The 18,141-nt window shown below is 33.6% G+C and overlaps 1 protein-coding gene across 1 annotated transcript in view; it reads left to right on the top strand.

Moving 5' to 3' along the window:
• Neto (Neuropilin and tolloid-like) overlaps positions 1 to 18,141 on the top strand; it is a 75,900-nt gene that overhangs the window by 19,599 nt on the left and 38,160 nt on the right. The window contains exon 2 of the mRNA XM_085194737.1: positions 11,163 to 11,198. The gene's annotated coding sequence lies outside the window, so the exon portion shown is untranslated. The remainder of the gene's footprint in view (positions 1 to 11,162; positions 11,199 to 18,141) is intronic.

Genomic DNA, 18,141 nt, shown 5'->3' with positions numbered 1-18,141 from the left:
TCTTAAGTGAAAACTGTAAAGTAGTTTAATAGGGTTTATTAAACTTCATCATCGACTGTCAATTATTAATAATCGAATATTTATTTATTTTTTATTTCTCGGGGCATTGCTTGTTGAGTGGCGGAAATCAACGCCGTGCTCGCTTCGTCTCGTTACCAGACCGAGAAATTAAAAATATTAAATATTTCATTCTCCCGAGCGGGAATCGAATCCATAACCGCCGCTTTTACACTCAGATACTGTGCCTGGATTAAGATAGTTTGATGCTTCATTAAGCATGTAATTTATAATTAAAACCGCTAAAGGCTATTCCAGATATAATAACAACTTTACAGACAGACGGAGAAATATATTCTACTTTTACAGCGTTTTCATTATAGTTATCATAAAATTGGGATTTTAGACACCATGGCGTAGTAGGCAAGCTTCTGGCTGTTCGTACTGTAGTAGTAGGTTCTACAAGGAGTGTCTTAACATAATTATCATATTAGTGTCATCGATGCAATATTCTAGAAGATCAACCGACGTTCCCCCTATTTCCTTTACCACATGCTCTTGTTTAATGTTTTTCCGAATTTGTTGAATCTACTACTAGAGTTCAAAGTAAAAGTGGTAGGCAAAGTGCAGCGTTGGGTTCCACCATTCAACACGCAATGTCTTGAATTCAGACAAAGAACGGAGAACGCAGTGTCTCAACACAAGGTGCTATCTACTTACCTAAATAGCTGTATGTTGGAGAACACATTAAACTTTTTTTTAGAGGAAATCTGGAAATCTTGTGTTAAGGCACTCCGTTCCCATTAAGACACTTCCGTTAACCACTTTCCGTCAAATCCTCGTCGTGTTGTGTAAAAACTCATTTTTTCTCATTATTTCAAGTAAATAATTAGTTCAATCTGTTAACCCTAGTCTATAATTAAGCTATTGATATCAAAATTAAGTACCGAACCGAAGCATATCTATTTCCGAGATCAAACGTAAAAGGCTTCTTATTAAATTAATACGCCTTTGCTAAGTGTCTATTAACCATAGAACAGTATTTTATGAAAGTGGCATATACAAAATTCTGGAGATTGAAGTATTTTTCTTCCTTCTAGTGTTACATCACTAAATGTTTAGCTTTCTTAGAAACCAAACGGAGAGTTTATTTCGTAGCAAGAGAGAGATTTTTTTATATATTTTTATACTTTTTCTATGTTAACGATGTTTTCAATAGATGTAATCTCACATAAAGCAGAATAAGCTTTGTCTTGATGGAGAAAAAATATATAATTCCCCTAACTGGGAATTGAATCCCCAATCGTTGTGTTTACAATCAAAGAAAATTAATAAATATTAGGAATAATTATAATGCTTTTAAACATACATTTATAAATCCTGCAGATTACATATAATTTAGTTCTGTGGCACTTTCAATATTCTGGATCAATAGGTAGCTGGTTGGAAGTGGGCCAGGTCTACGGTCCGAGAGCTGATGGTGTTTTAAATTACTATAAATGAGACGTGTTGCTTCTATGCTTGAAATAATGGTTCATTTTAATAGTAATGAATAGATTGAGATTGAGGCCGCCTGACTGTAACCGTAACGGTCATGGGTTCGATTTCCAGTCGAGGGAATCAATTATTTTCATTTTTATATTCTGGTATCAAGATAAAGCGCGGCGTTGTGCTCCATCTCTTGTTGGATGGAAAGTGCCTACCGCCATGGCATGTACAATCACAAGTCGTCTTTCTAACTACATGTGAAATATTTTTTTAACTTAGCTATACTAGTGTTAAGATCCTCCGCTTAAATCCTCTGCATTCTTTCCCCATTTTCTAGGGTGTTCTTGAGGTTATTAAATATTTAATTCCCCTGAATGGAAATCGAATGAATAACCATCGTGATAACTGTTACTACCATGTGTCTGCGCTAAGACGACGTCAAAAAACAGAAAAGGTATTTTTTTTGTTAACATGAACATTTACTATGACAAAATTTAATGAAACTTTCTAAAAATACCTTAGAAGATCTGGTTGAGTTTAAGAAATCGGATCGTTATAAAAGACTTTCTTATTTTGTTCAAGGACGAGCTATTAACCTTAAAAAGTATAGACATGTCAAAGAACTCCATCTTGTTTGACAAAACTCTTTAATGTATGTAATTTACTTAATGTTTGTACGAAACGTGTGGTGGAAAATCACTGAGTTGGTGATACCCATTTCTCTTCCTTTCGGTGTTTAACGCAGGATTATTTCTGAACATATTTCCTTAAAATAACGAGTCTTAACACTCAGTTCACTCAGAAAAAGCGTAAAGCTGCACAAAGTATCCTACTAATATTATAAATGTGAAAGATGCTTAAAGATTTACGCTGTGTTCCACACATAGCAGGCAGGAAAGCGGGACCTGGAACTTAGTGTAAAGACAATCACTCCTCATTGAGACACTTCTGGTGTCCATTTTTCGCAGAATTCTAGTAATGAAAGAATGAAAGGGGTTCTTAAAAAATTCTGCTAAATGCGGGATATAGAATAACTAAAGCTATGTGAACATATTAATAAAGAATAACAATATTTATCCCTCGAGTGGGGATCGAACCCACAACACACTCTTGGGACCCTGCGCCTCGACGGCCTCAGTTAAATAAATATTTACAATAGGTGCTTACTAAACTAATGTAAAATAAAAAAAAACACGCGACGTAACTATAAACGGTGTGGGTTCCATTTTCCCTTCTTGTATCATCTTGAGCATCTTTCCGCCCAATTTTCAAGTCATTGCGTGTGGAGCCACGGAACTCAACGCCGCGTTTCGTCTTATCAGAGCAGAGAATAAGAAAATCAAAGTAATTCTTTCTCTTGATCGAGAATCCAACCCTGAACCTCTTTTGCGCTACGGTGCATTTCTGTTTAATATTAATAATATAATTCGGCCATGTGTCTGACCTTTGTAGCGTCGACATCTGTCAAACCTGTAACAGCTAATGCCATTGACAGTATCTAAATATTGTTACAGATGATAGGTTTACATTCCGTTTGTTTGTTTGTATTGATTTATGTATGTTAATAATTTAGTATATTAGAGAAGGAATGGTGAGTGTATTGTATTTGAATTGGCATTGTGGTAATGTGTTCGATTTATGTTGCCGGGAAATGCGTATACATATTATTTTAGCTTTCACGCTGTATCCCGCGAATAGAAAGAAGCGTAGGTAGGAATTAAGAGTTAAGGCACTCCGTTCCCCTCTTTCGCTTAAATTTTAGGGACAATTCGTATTGACTGGCAGTAAGGGAGGATTTTTCGAAATTAGAACGGAAAATAGTGAGGTTTTCCATTTTACGTCTTGAAACCCACGCAAAAAAAGTAGCGGGCGACGACTAGTACGAATTTAATATTGTATATACACATTTTAACCTCGCCTACTTGGCAGCCATCATTCCGGTCAAGGTACAGTCGATCTACTTACCGCTACTACAAGATATAGAAAATAACAGATTAATTACTTATATAAATGAAACAAATATTTGCACTTGATTGTTTTTTTCAGCTTCACGCGTAACCCGCATAAGAGAGGGTTAAGCAGAAAGGACACATTGTTAAGACAGTCCGTGCGTACATAAGTCGGTGTAGAGTGCATAAGCGTGTGACTATATTCAATTCCTAGCTTTGGTAACTGCTTGAGTTCCGCTACTCAACACGCAATTCCTCCAAAATTCGGGTAGTTGAGAACGGAAGTGTCTTAATGGGAACGGAGTGTCATAATACTAGTTTCCCAGGTTTCCTTTGTAATCTCCCTGCTGTGCGCGGGAAACAGCGTGAAGCGAAAAAAAATAAAGGGAACCTAAAGAAAATCTGGCAACAAAGGTTAGGTTTCATAAACCCAAACTATTTCGCGATTTAGACAATATAAGATTCAATTAAAACAATTAAAATGAATCTATTTTAATTGCATACGTTTCTCTAGAGAGCTTTCTAGTTGAAGAATTGCGACAACAGTTCTTGTATAAAATGCAAATTTTTCATACAGTGTATTATGCATTATAATTTAAGATAAAAATAGTAGAGACATTCTACTCTTAAACTGAATATACAAATAATTGTAATTATAATAATACGCAGTGACGTGACGCAGTGACGTGACGTTTATTGAGTGACAATTGTCATATGTCACTCAATAAAAGTCACAGCAAAGAATAGGATCGGCAAAAAAAATAACAAATAATAAATAAAAAATACAATTTAAAATCGCCTATGGAAAAAGACAAGGAAACGGAAAGAAAACGACTTTCCCTCAACTCGTCATTAGATTATTTTGTTTTGTCTTTTCTTAAAACTGTTATGTCATTACATTCAAAACTGAATGAGGTCCATTAAAAAATATTAAATTAATATTATTTTTTTATTATTTGTTATATTTTTTTGCTGATGCTATTTTTATGTCATTCTGATTACCTATTTGTATGTGTTTGTAAGTTCAGTTTTACATTAAATTATTTATAGTACCATTTATTTAGTGGAAATGGAAGAGTTAATGGGGAACGGAGTGTTAAAACACTAGGTTCCGTTCAAAACCAACTGTTATTTTAGCGTGAGTTGCTGAGTAAGTGCACCTAGCCGTAATTGCGATGGTTGGGAGTTCGATCTTATTTAAGTGATTAATTAATTATTTTCATTTCTCCGATCTGACCCGACCTGAATAATTAAAACATTATTATTCGAAATAATTAAAAGCATGTGATATTTTTTAAACTATTGAAAATCATTATAATAATGACAATTCTCAATAGTTTTTGTGCATTAAATTGTCGATATTTCGACCTACTTTCTGAATAACGAGATTGTGTCACCGCAACACTTTACTTATTTACTACTTGTTTTCATCCACAGCTTTGGTCACGTGTAGAAATGAAAATAATATTGTATGACTTATAATGATAGGATTCATATCGAAAATATATATGTCGAGGCCTCTGAACGCGACGGTAGTGGGTTAGATCCCATTCGGGGGAATGAAATATTTAGTATTTTCATTTCCCCATTCTGGTAACGAGGCAAAGTGCGGCGTTCAGTTCCGAGGTTCCCTCTGCGTCCCCTTTTGCGTGAAGGACACAGCGCGAAGCGACAAAAAGCCATTTATTCCCCTGAATGAAAATTGAATCCAATACACTAGTTAAATACAGTATTTATTTTTTAGTTTATATATATATATATATATATATATCTACTTATAGAAGACAACTAAGTAAATAAGATACGCCGTACCGAGTGAATATCCCAAGAGATCTATATTTAATATTAATGGTTCGTTATAAGGACAAAAGCCGGACTAAATGTGAATCATTATGTTACAAATTATTAGAGTAATACAGTTTTGTGAAAGACTTTTGCCGATTAAGAGATCAAAGTTCAAATATATTTTGTTTTTTATGAGTATTCTCGTCTGGTTTTTGGTATCTCCGGCGACGGAGTGTCCTAACACTAGGGTCTCTCTGCTTATTCTGCAAAATATACGTTTTCATTTTCGTTTTATTAAGAACATATTTCTTTCTTTTATTATTCTATTGCAGCGAATTCGAGTAATTTGTTAGTGCTGAATACTTTACTAACTAGAGCTACGAAATGCTACGAAGCTACGAACGAGTGCTACGAAATACAATTTCTGCTTTTAACTGCTTAATGAAAATCAATACATAAAATGAAATCTTCAGTTTCTAAATACTTAACGCCAACGTGGAACATACTTGAAAAGTATCTGGCTTTATATTCTCTATATAATATTACTTTTTATTTAATTTCTCTGCTCTTGTAGACAAAGTAAGTTGCTTACTAAATTATCTTCATGTTCTTAGAAAGATTATTTCAATTTAAATTTAAAAAGCTGAAATATAACATTTTAATATCTAAAACTTAAATATGAAGTCGTTCTGTCTTGTTTAGGTTTCACAGCGTGGGTTGTTCCATCTAATCATTTTAATTTATGTCTTTATTCGTACGTTTATATTTACTAAATTAGAAATAGAAGCCATCGTAGCGCGATGGGGTAGCATCTGAATGTGAGCGCAAATATATTTAAATTATGCTTCTTTTTCACGCTTCACGCTACATCCCGTACGTAGTAAGGTAGGCAAGGGGAACCTGGAAACCTCATGTTAAGGCACTCCGTTCTCATTAAGCCACTTCCGTTCCTCACTACATTTTCATACCTTGATAAGATAAAAGAAAAAAAAAATAAATACACATAATATCTCTCTAATCTAATCCACAGTTTATAGTTCGACACTGAGTTGCTGCTTCACGAAAGCCACTTTAATTTATTTGCTCAAAATATCTCAAATTCAGGTGAAAAGCAGAGAATGGAGTGTCTCGGCTAGGTGCCCTCTGCAGCAGATAAAAAATCCAAGAAACCTTTTGATATAGCAAATTTATAAAATATTTATATTACTGTAAAAGTTGTTTTCTTTAAGCCAGTATAAACCTTTTTTCAAATAAATATATAAGCTATCTTAAGCATTTGATCTAAATTGAAGTCGCCTTGTACATAATAAATGATGATATAAAGTTACATTATACGTTGTTGTGGTTTTTTAGCTTCACCTTATATCCTACGTACTTCAGGGTAGGTAGAGGGAACCTCCCCACTTTCCGCCAAATTTTCAAAACTGAGTGGCGGAACTCAACGACGAAAACTACTAATGACTATTTTCAATGAAAATATGAAATATTTCACTCTCCGAGGTCAGATGTGGTGCAGGGGCTCAAGTGTCCCACTGTAAGTGTTCTTTTTTTCTTTTAAATCTCGTTTAGTGGGCAACGGAAGTGTCTTAATGAGAACGGAGTGTCTTTACACTAGGTTCAAAGGTTTCCTCCGCCTACCATATTGTGAGATATAGCGTGACGTTAAAAAATACACTTTTAAAAGGACCGTAATTTTTTTATTATTATTATATTTACATTTCACATTAGCCGAATTAAATTAATTTGAATTCTGACTTGGGGTGACCCTGTGGAGAACCGAAGATTAAATACGACTTAATCTTGTCTTTGGGGTCAAGATTAAATTGTCATTTTAATATTCGCGTTTCATTTTTAGAAAATTCGTTATTCTTTTTTTTCTCATGCTGTGTTTTGAAATTGAGATGTTCCTATTGATAATGAACTGATAGTACAGGTTGATACCCAAATGAAGAATTAAATATTAATAATATTAATAAACATCACATGTGCAATTAATAATTAACATTCATGAAAGTAATTTTAAAAAATATATCGACTTTATTTACCAATCAAATTCTTAAGTATATTATAATATAATATGTATCTTATAAACTACTCAAAACTTCAATGAAACTTGGACCATTCGCTAAGTTAAAACAATTAATTTAAAAAAAAAATCTTGATATGACTTTTACTTTCAGATAAATCAAATTATTTATGTATAAACATATTATAAAATTTGACACATACGCTTGAAAGGCTCTATCGATTATCATACTCAAATATTATAAATTCCACAAATAACACGTACATGAAAATCAAACTGAAAACCTCTTTTATTGGGGTCGGTTAAAACCATATATTATAGGAGAGTAAAATTGAAATTTTATAGGTCCATCAACTTAAACGCAAACGTAAACCAAAGTTATTGCGGCTGTCATTAATTTTATCGAAGACGTCAGAAACACTTCGTAGTTTGACGAGCCTTCTCTTAATGGCGCACTATCGAACAAAAGACTGAACTAACGCAAGTAGATTTGTCATTCTGCTAGTGCTGTTACAGCGTTGTTGAACCCTCTTCCCCTAGGGATGGGAAAAGGATTTGTGAATTTACGTTGTTACTAGCGACTCGAATGCGGCTTCGCCCGCTTGAATCTATTGTTATATTATAGCGTAATTATGGAAATTGTTTATATAATTTGAAGTACATTTTAGTTAAAGATGATGATTGTGATAGAACTGTTAATATTTTGATAAATAGTGTTAATTGTGTTATTATTTGGTATAAAATTAATAAATTTAATATTTGTGTAAAATTTTATGTATATCCTGTAGCTGGACAAAGTACAGTGTTCAGTTTTAGTGGTTTATGAGGTCTATAAAGCCTCAAATTTTAATACTCAAGATCTAATAAAATGATCTCAACCAGGACTTCAAACCCATGACCATTTTGCGACAGTTAACCTCGAAAAGTCGAAAAAATAGCCCCGACCGTACCATAACTCTTTCAACATTCATTAACTAAAGTTACGTCTTTATAACAGCAATTTGGTTAAGACTCTTAATTCTTACTACGCTTAATTATGTCGGTATTAGAGTTTTCTCCTACATCACTTTAACAAGCTGAACTAATGGTAACTGTTCAGACAGAAATAACGTTAACTGGAATTTATACGTTTTTTTAGCTTCATGCTGCATCCCGCACTTAGCAGGGTAGGCACAGGAAATATGGGAAACTAGTGTTAAGATATTCCATTCTCATTAAAACACTTTCATTCTCCATTTTTTGACGAATTTTGGAGACATTGCGTGTAGTGGTGGAACTCAACGGCGCGCTTCAAGTTCCGCCACTCAACACGCAATGTCTCAAAATTGGGGCGGTACGTGGAGAATGGTACCTTAACACTACGCTCCCTCTGTTTTTCCTCCAACATGCGAAAAAAGCATGAGGCTGAAAATAAAGGACGTCCATAGAATTATTCAATTTTCACAAAGCCCAACGCTACGCATATTACTAAGCAATTTTCCGCATGCCACAAGTAGTAAATGAATAAAAATTACAATTTTTTTTCAAAGAATTTGCAGAATTTTCTTAATAAAAATTAATATTCACAAGAATGATTTTCAAGAAAACTCCAAACGATGTTTTCTAATGAACGTGAAAATGCAAACAATATTATACTTTGAAATTTATCGAATCAAACCTTCGCTGCCTGTTATAAAGCGTTATGGTGTAAAGTAAACTGTATACTTAAGAAGCTATGATATGTTTTTTATTACTTTTTTTTTAAATTTAAAATTAATATCAATATAGATTATTTCTTATTTTTTTATTTGTATTGTTTGTTTTATTCAAAACGAACGTACTCAGTATGGGCGAAATAATGGATAATACTATATTATCTGTGCCTTATATATATATATATATATAAGACATAGATATATATATATATATATATATATATATATATATATATATATATGTGTGTGTGTGTGTATCCTATCCTATATCTTATAAAACAAAGTCGCTTTTCGTGTCTGTCTGAACTTTCTAACTCTTCTTCTTCTAAACCACCCAACGGATTTTTATGCGGTTTTCACCATTAGGTCGAGTATTTTTCAGGGAAGGTTTATATATAGTTTATTATTTGTACATTCTTATGTAAATTAACATAAATACGATAAATGTGTCTAAAGTCCTACCCGTTGAGACACTTTCGCGCATGCGCTGCTTTAATGGTAAGTACTACATGAAAAAAATGTACTGGAGTATTGTTCCTCTTAATAAGATCTACTAAAAAGTCCGCGAGAGCATATTTTTATCTTTTAAGGATAACGCGTAGTGATCATATTTCTGTCTAAAAATAGTAATTTCAAGATATTTTTTATTGTGAGGGATATTTTTCCATAATGGTATTAATCCTTATCCTTTAAAATACTTTATTAATTTTCTACGTTAAACGAAGATAAAATTTGCTTTTTACACTATTTCGAAATTGCGAATAGTATTAGAGAAAAACGCATTTAATTGTTGACACATCACGCCGTTGACACATCAGCTGTGCCGACTCAAGTAGTTTACTTATCCCTTACTCTCAGCATATAAATAAGTATATTAGTTACGTTGGCCATTTAATGTAGATTAAACCTGTCTTTTACTGTTTTTTCATTTTAATAAGTACTTTAGAAATTGTTACAATATCAAAAAATCATTGCTGCGAAACGCGCCCCGCCACGTTTTGCTTATACAAGCGCGTCATGAGCAGTCATCGGTGGTTCAGTGGTAGAATGCTCGCCTGCCACGCGGGCCCGGGTTCGATTCCCGGCCAATGCATTCTATTTAATTTTCCTCACAGGCAGCCACGTAGTGCTTGCTTTTCATCAGGGACAGAATACCCTCTTCAGCATTAACCACAAGCTCGAAAAAAAAACCCGCCCGCTATAGAGTCATAGCAACGAAGATTTAGATTCGTTTGCACGTATTGGATAATTGGACTTGAATGTATTATTTCAGCGCGATATATTTGGTTTCATATTTTTTGTAGTAGTTGTTAGTAGGTAGGCTTTTGTTTATAATTTCTTCCGTTTAAAAATAGTCATTTAACTATCTAAAAATAGTCATTTAAAAATATTTTCATAAGTACTTGAAAAGATTAGTAGCACAGATTTAAAATTACGGTACGTACTAAAAAATCCTTGCTGTGTAAAACAATTGGAAAATCCTTATTGAAACTACGGAAATGCGGGTTGCATTAGAGTTTAATTAATTTTTACATTATCTTAAGTGCTTTGCAAACATACATTATATGAATAATCCAGTAGTAAAAGCGGGCGAAGCCGCAAGGGGGTCGCTAGTACAGTATAAGATTGAAAAAAAAGAAGCAATTTTTAAGTCAAAATGTGAACTTTTTTCGCCAGTCAAAAAAGTTTTTAATAGTTAAAAATTCTTCAGTAGTCAAAAAAGCAAATGCTTGCTGTGTGGTATAAAACAACGACGTTTTGTTATCAAACGAAAGAAAAATAAATTTTAAATATAAATATTAAACATTTCTATCGTTAAGGATGAATATAACAACCGTTACATATAGTCAAGCTATTTAAAGCGATATTTCAAGTGGACCAGCAACCTGCTTATTGACAAAGTTTGTTCGAGGTGGAATGACTTACAAAGTAACTGCGAATAAGGAAACTCTTAACAGCAATAAATTCAAGAATTAATATTTAAAATTAAGATGGAAGTATTTTATTACACCTAAATCATTGGTTAAGTGAAGATTTTGTGTAAATATTCTTTTTATTATACAATTTTTGAGCTTTATGTTCGTCACTTCCTTTTCTTTCTGTTTCCTCCTGTTTTTACTGCATTTATTACCTAAAGGAAGTGTTCTGGGTACCGTTTACAGGAACTTCCTTCCTAAAAAACCTAGTTTTATGAATTGTAACCAAGGTCTTCTTTTTTTACAGATTACACAAGTAAAAGAGAGAGAACAATTGATTAAGGTAACTATAATTTATAAATACACTAAATAATTGGTATCTAAACTCTATGTAGAGCAAGAGTGAGAGGACCTAGAGCTAAGACACTCCGTTCCCCACTATCCGCCGAATTATTTCGAGGCATTGCGTATTGGAGTGGCGGACCTGAACGCCAGGCTTTTCTCTTGGTGCCAGAACTATCAAATGATATTATTAAGCAATAATAATTCATTCCCTCGAGTGGGATTCGAACCCAGAACCGCCACATTATATTCACTCGTACCTTGTATTTAGGTTAAAATATAGCGAAAACTGGGTCTAATAAACCTTGTTAAGCTATTTATGTGCGGTCTGACAGACATTACGGTTGACGTTACTAACAGCCGACGTATTCAGTAATAGAATGTAACAAGTAGGTAATTTATTGAGACTTAGTGGGGGGGAGGTTGGTTGTTTGTTTTACTCGCTCTGGTTGTATATATATAAAATCGAAAGGTCACTCATCATGAAATCTCAGAAACTACATGTGCTAGGAATCTCAAATTTTGAATAGGAGTTACTTATAGGACGTAGGTGCTCCCTAAGATAGGAATTTGCAATATTCGACTTCTAAGGGGTTGTTTTTGGGGTTGAAAGTTTGTATGAAACTTCGTTACTACAAATGCTAGGAGTCTCATATTTTGCATGGACGTCACTTATAGGAAGTCGGTTCTCATGGAGACAAATTAATAATAACGTAGTTCACGCAGGCGAAGCCGCGGGCGGGCCGCTAGTGTTTATATAATTTGTTGTACATTTTAGTTAAAGATGATGATTGTGATAGAACTGTTAAAATTTTGATAGATTATCGCTCGCTCTCGCTCTGGTAACAAAACAAATTACAATGTTCATTCCTCCACTCGCGAACGGAAATTAAGTGTTTTAACTCTACCTGGCTTATGGTGGATTCAGCATGAAGCTAAAAACAGTATATTATATTTCTTAACTTGACTCGCTCCTACATAAAATAAGGTGATCGGAAAATACGTAGTGTTAATACACTCCGTTCCTCATTTTCCACTTTTTTATTCACCTCGTATGTTGAGTGGTCCATTGGAATGGATTGAAATTGAAAATAAATATAGTCACTTCCCTGATTTAGGATCAAATAAATGCACAAACAAATTGTATACAAAGGTACTAACTATCTACTGAGTAAAATTCTTATAAAACATTGTTTTTATCAGTATTTGAATCCTGAAGATTTTAATGATTTTTCAAAGTAAACAAAAATCTACTAAATAACTATACTAATGAAGTGTAATGAAAAATAATTGTAGTAGCAGTATGAAACCTCAGCAGCAGCAGAGCATCTCGTCACTTAGAGCCAATTTTACAGCTTCTAAAAGTTCCGAGGAAAAAATTACGCCGTCGCAATTTCCGTCCGAAGTCTTGCCAATTTATTTGTGACACACGGACGGTTGGAGTAGAAAACTTTAAGAAAACTAACTAAACTTTAAAGCAAGAAGCTTTTGTAATTTCTAATCGCCTCTGCTAAATGTTATAGTGACGTAATTAACGCGATGGGTGTGATGAATTATTTTTATTTCCTGGCGCATCAACAGCAACAGTTTGTGGTTGCTCAACACTCAACACCTTTAAAATTCGGTGAAAAGTAGGGAACGGAAGTAATTCTTCATGGGTACAAAGTCTTAATACTTGGTTCCCAGTTTCCCTCTGCCTATCTTGCTAAGTATATAAGGGATACAGCGTGAATCGTACAAAATATGCCTAATGATTATAAATGTCGACAAAATGTAAAGATTTTGACAAAAAAAAATTGATAATTATAGTATAATTTTAATCATAGATCTCAATCATCAATACCTACTTAAAACAAAACGTATTCAAAATATTTTTTATCAGAAATCCAATAAAGTTAGTAGTAGTACAGGAAATTATTATTATTTTGTTGTTTTTTTTATATAAATACAAAATAACTGTCTGTGTGTACTCAACATCGCTGAAGTAAAGAAATCAAGCTATTCTAACAACACTGAAGCGACAGAATAAGTTCATGAAATATTTGACTATTTCCTTCTTGAAAACTATTTATGTATTTTAAACTTGCTCTTTTACTAATAATTTCTTTGTTACCAACTCAGCAATCGGCAGACAATGCATAGATGAAACTACGGGACTAAGAAAGTTGAAATTTTACATATAGGTTTTAGAGTGTACGAAAATACTAACAGAGGATCTTTTTTAGAAGTCAAAATCAAAATATTTTTTATTCAATTAGGCCATTTCAAGCATGTTTCCAATCATAAAGTGAAATAGAAATGTCAGAGTGGCAAACTTACAGGAAGCTTTAATCACAAGGAATTTGAGCGTCGTAATCTGGTCTTTAAAAAGTTCTTGCCGTTCTGGATCCATGACTTGAGATCGTGCAAGAATTTCATAGTTTCTAAGTACTGATATAGCTTTTTGTCTGGGCGTCTGCTATCACGTTTTCCTTACCGGTCACGGTGAATCGAGATATACAGAGTGGAAGAGGCAGCGCTCCTTTTACTGAAACTGCATATAGGGTAAAATATTTCAAACCCAGAATTAAAGACATTAATCAAGGTACCTCAACAGTTTGGACGTAGGATTTTTTTTTCTTTTCACGATTTTTATCCATACCTGTATTTCGTGTGACGCACACATACGTGTGCGATGTTGCCGCTTTGACAGGTAAGTGTGTGCGTGCTTATGTTATACTTTACAAATGGCGTTTTATTTTAAAACGATAATTTTATTATTTATTTTGTTTGAAAAAATAACTCTTTCATTTTTCGGAATTAATTTTTTTCTGAATTATATTAGGCTTTTATATAGTAGTTAAAACTGTGATTTCATTTAAAGTGGTGCTGACAATTCCACTCTGTATAATCTAAGCAACGAAAGTGATGTGGCACCATTTCTCACGCACATAAAGCCTTATATTTTAAATCTATCACATCCACGAGCTGGAAAATCCTGAGACGAGTGAGGACATAACTAGAAAATATTTTACAATGCAATCGACGGTTATTGCATAAGATTTTACTTTGCTCTGAAGGTTCCTTTGAAATGTTCGTATTATAAAATTTGAAAATTTGAAATGAATTCCACTTTTCTTTCTCGTATTCTAGGAATATAAGCTTTATCCTGTATAGCAGGGTAAATAGAGTTAACATAGTATAAAGATACTCTGTTCTACGATCTTTGCCCGAATTTAAGACATTATGTGTTGAGTGGCACAACTCACCGCCGTGCTTTGTCTATTAAAGCGAATAAATAAAAATAATTTAAATTTAATCATTTTCCCCGATCGGTGACCGCAACTTACAACTTACAAACGTATTTACAGTCAGATGTTGTAAGCTAATCTTGTATGAAAATATTATGAGTGCAACAATGACGTAATTGCATTTTGTAAGAAGCTAAATATGTGATATGTGGAAATACTATTTATTATACACTTATAGATTAGATTAGATTCAATCTCCTGCTATTTCTAAAACGTGCCAATTCGTCATCTTTTTAATAAGCGATTTTTAAAACAAAATTTTCAAATTATTTACCTACTGTATATTAGGAAATCGATTTTAAAAGAAAATAAATGTTATTTTAGCTACATTACACGGAATGGCAAAAGAATGCATATTACATGCCGCTTTCAGAAAGAGTGTGTAATGTAGTTTATTATGGCCGCGTTGTTATTTTCATTTTTCCTGAAACAAACTTCCATAACTTACATACTTTGCCTCGTGAAATATTTATGTATGTAGGAACTTACTCTGACTTACATTACTAACGTTGTATAGAATCTGGTACCTGATGTTAGAATCTCAAGTTTAAATCTCATTGAGATGTCTCTCTCTCTCTTGAGCTATGGTGATAGGACCGATCTCATATTCTTCTATGAGATATATTCCTATTGAAGTCATCGTGGCACAAGACAAGGATGTCACTGTTACACGGTAATTGTAGGTTCGATCCCCACTTGAGCAAAAAACAAAAGCCCGGCGCTGATGCAGCGTGAAGCTGATAAAAAATCAGAAAAGATATACATATGCCTATAAGCGTGTTCAGACCCGAACTTGACCGAAACCGTGGTGTGAATGCTCCCATTTTCTCATATAAAAATATTTTTAAAAGCCTAAAATCGGACCGAGAACGAACCATGCCTGGCACTATAGTGTGAATCCCCCCTTATGTACATAGATAGACAGTTCCACCAAGAAAATAATATAGCTTTGAGTATAATCATCGCGGATCACTGTTAGATACTTTGAACACAAAGAGGACGCCATTAGTGTCTTTTGTCCCTTCTTCCGGTCTTTACTATGTTTAGTGACAGCTAAATATCAATCTTACTACGTATAGTTAGAGTTCAATTTGGTATAACAAATTTCGTAGGATAAATTAATATTTATTATGTAGCTGATTTTTTTTATATTAGGTAAATGACGATTTATATGTGTAATATAGAGATTTTGTATTATTTTCATTAAGTTACTTTCAACATACTTCCCTACTATTAAGTTACATTTTCCGGCGCTTACGGCAAAGCGTCTTGAATAGCGGAATTGAACGCCGCGCTTTGCGAAGGTAGTAGCAGTCCTTAGTAGGTTATTGACTCCCCGAGTGGTAATCGAACCCACAATCGTCACGTTTACAATCATTTTAATTGCCTTTTTTCAATCCAATTTTGGTATATTTTTCGTAGGTTCTCGCTGTATATAGCAGGACTAGCGGACCCGGACGCGGCTGCGCCTGCTTGAAATCTATTTCTATACTAATATAATAAAGCGGAAGAGTTTGTTTGTTTGTTTGTTTGAACGCTAAGATCTCTGGATCTACTGCATCGATTTACTTTGTTTTTGTTTTGTATGAAAGCTGCATTCTTCAGAAGTGCTATAGGCTATATAACAATACATTACACATATATACTAATAAATTAAAATACTTTCTAATTTGACATGCTATTTATTCTGCCATGTTAATAACAACCGTCGTCGCTACGCGACCGCGTTCGTCACCGCGTCATTTTGATATTCATCCTTATGAAAATAAATATAATAGTCACTTTTAGCATTTCATCTAGATTGAAATAATATTTCTATAGAAATTATATTCTTATATTTAAAGGCAGGCGTAGCCGCGTCCGGGTCCGCTAGTATAAGAATATAATTTCTATAGAAATTATATTCTTCGTCACTACACATCGTTCTCCACTTCCTGCACAAAGTTTCGAGATTCAAGGCCGCTCTTTGTCTACTAGAACGAGGAAATGACAATATCAACTAATTCATTCCCCCGAGTGGGAATCGAACTTGCAGCCCTTGCGCTTACAGTCAGGCGCTCCTATGCCACGACGGCCTCAATAATGATAAAATTAATAATCATTTAACAGTGCTACTTCAAAATTACATTCTAGCTTGAAATTATGATTCCATACTCACCACATTGCTCGTATGAAGCTTCAATAATCTATACTCGTATATATAAAAGGACTTGTCCTCACTGACTGAGGTAAGACGCACGCACAGCCGTAACCGCTGTGCGTAGAAACGTTAAATTTAGACAAAAGTTTACTTTCGTAATCTGGACATCCACTAAGAAGGGATTTTGAAAAATTTTAACTCTAATAGGGTGAAATAGGGGTTCAAAGTTTGTATGGAAAAAAATTTAAATCGGCACCGATTTTTATAAAATTTGAAATTTAGATTTTTAAAAGTATTTAATTGAACACGTGTTTCATCATTTTCTAGAATTCTCCCTCTAAGGGTGCAAATAAGGGGTTGAAAGTTTGTATAGGTTTTTTTTTAAATCGCCACCAATTTTTATAAAATTTTAAATTCAGACTCTTAAACGTATATAATTAAACACATGTTTCATGGTTTTCTAGAATTCACCCTCTAAGGGTGCAAATAAGGGGTTGAAAGTTTGTATGGAAAAATCTTTAAATCGCCACCGATTTTTATAAAATTTGAAATTTAGACTCTTAAAAATATTTAATTGAATATATGTTTCATGGTTTTCTAGAATTCACTCCCTAAGGGTGCAAATAAGGGGTTGAAAGTTTGTATGGAAAAATCTTTAAATCGCCACCGATTTTTATAAAATTTGAAATTTAGTTTCTTAAAAATATTTCATTGAACACATGTTTCATGGGTTATTCAAAATTCACCCTTAAATACGCAAGCGAAGCTGCGCGCGTCCGCTAGTATTATTATATTTCAATAATAGAAGTAACGTATGCCGACTTTTAATGTGCGTTGTGTTTTGAAGCCTTTCAAGCCCTGCCTAGTTCCACTACTCCAAGCCAATGTTTTTTAACAGGAAATGGAGAATGATATGTCTTAAACATTAGGTTTTCTCTTCCTTTTTATTGTAATAATTTTGCAATAGAAAGGAAGCAGTACGGCCTCTGATTGTAACCCGATAGTTGCGGCTTCGATTTCTACTTTAGGGAAATAATTTTTATTTCCTTGCTCTGAAGAAAAGACAAATTGCAGCATTAAGTTCCGCTGCTTAACTAGTGTCTCTAAAATTTGAGCGGAAAGGAACGGGCTGTCTTAATCCTAGGTTTCCTCTACCCTGTTGTTTGAGGGATACACCGTGAGGCTACGTCGGTCGAGACTTTTAACTGATTGAACAAACATACATAATATACCTAAATAATTTATGGCACTTATGTACAGATACTAATGTGGAACATTACCGATATAGCTACGACTTTAAAGAAACAACTACCGTTATACTCTTTATATCGTAAGCGACTAGGCCAAGGTAAATGTTTTTATACCGCACTTTAAAGATTGTGTTCCATTGGACGTTTGATAATATATAATTTAAAACAGATTATTTTACAGCAAGAGCTATAAATTATGAAACCTTAATCTTTGATCTCTAAATTCTATCTCTATTCGACGATTCAAAAGTGCTTGGAATGATG

The sequence above is a fragment of the Heliconius melpomene genome, chromosome 12 (assembly GCF_056956725.1).
Source record: "Heliconius melpomene rosina isolate 202511_hmr_F chromosome 12, ASM5695672v1, whole genome shotgun sequence".
NCBI lineage: Eukaryota > Metazoa > Arthropoda > Insecta > Lepidoptera > Nymphalidae > Heliconius > Heliconius melpomene.
This window is presented reverse-complemented; position numbering and strand designations above follow the sequence as displayed.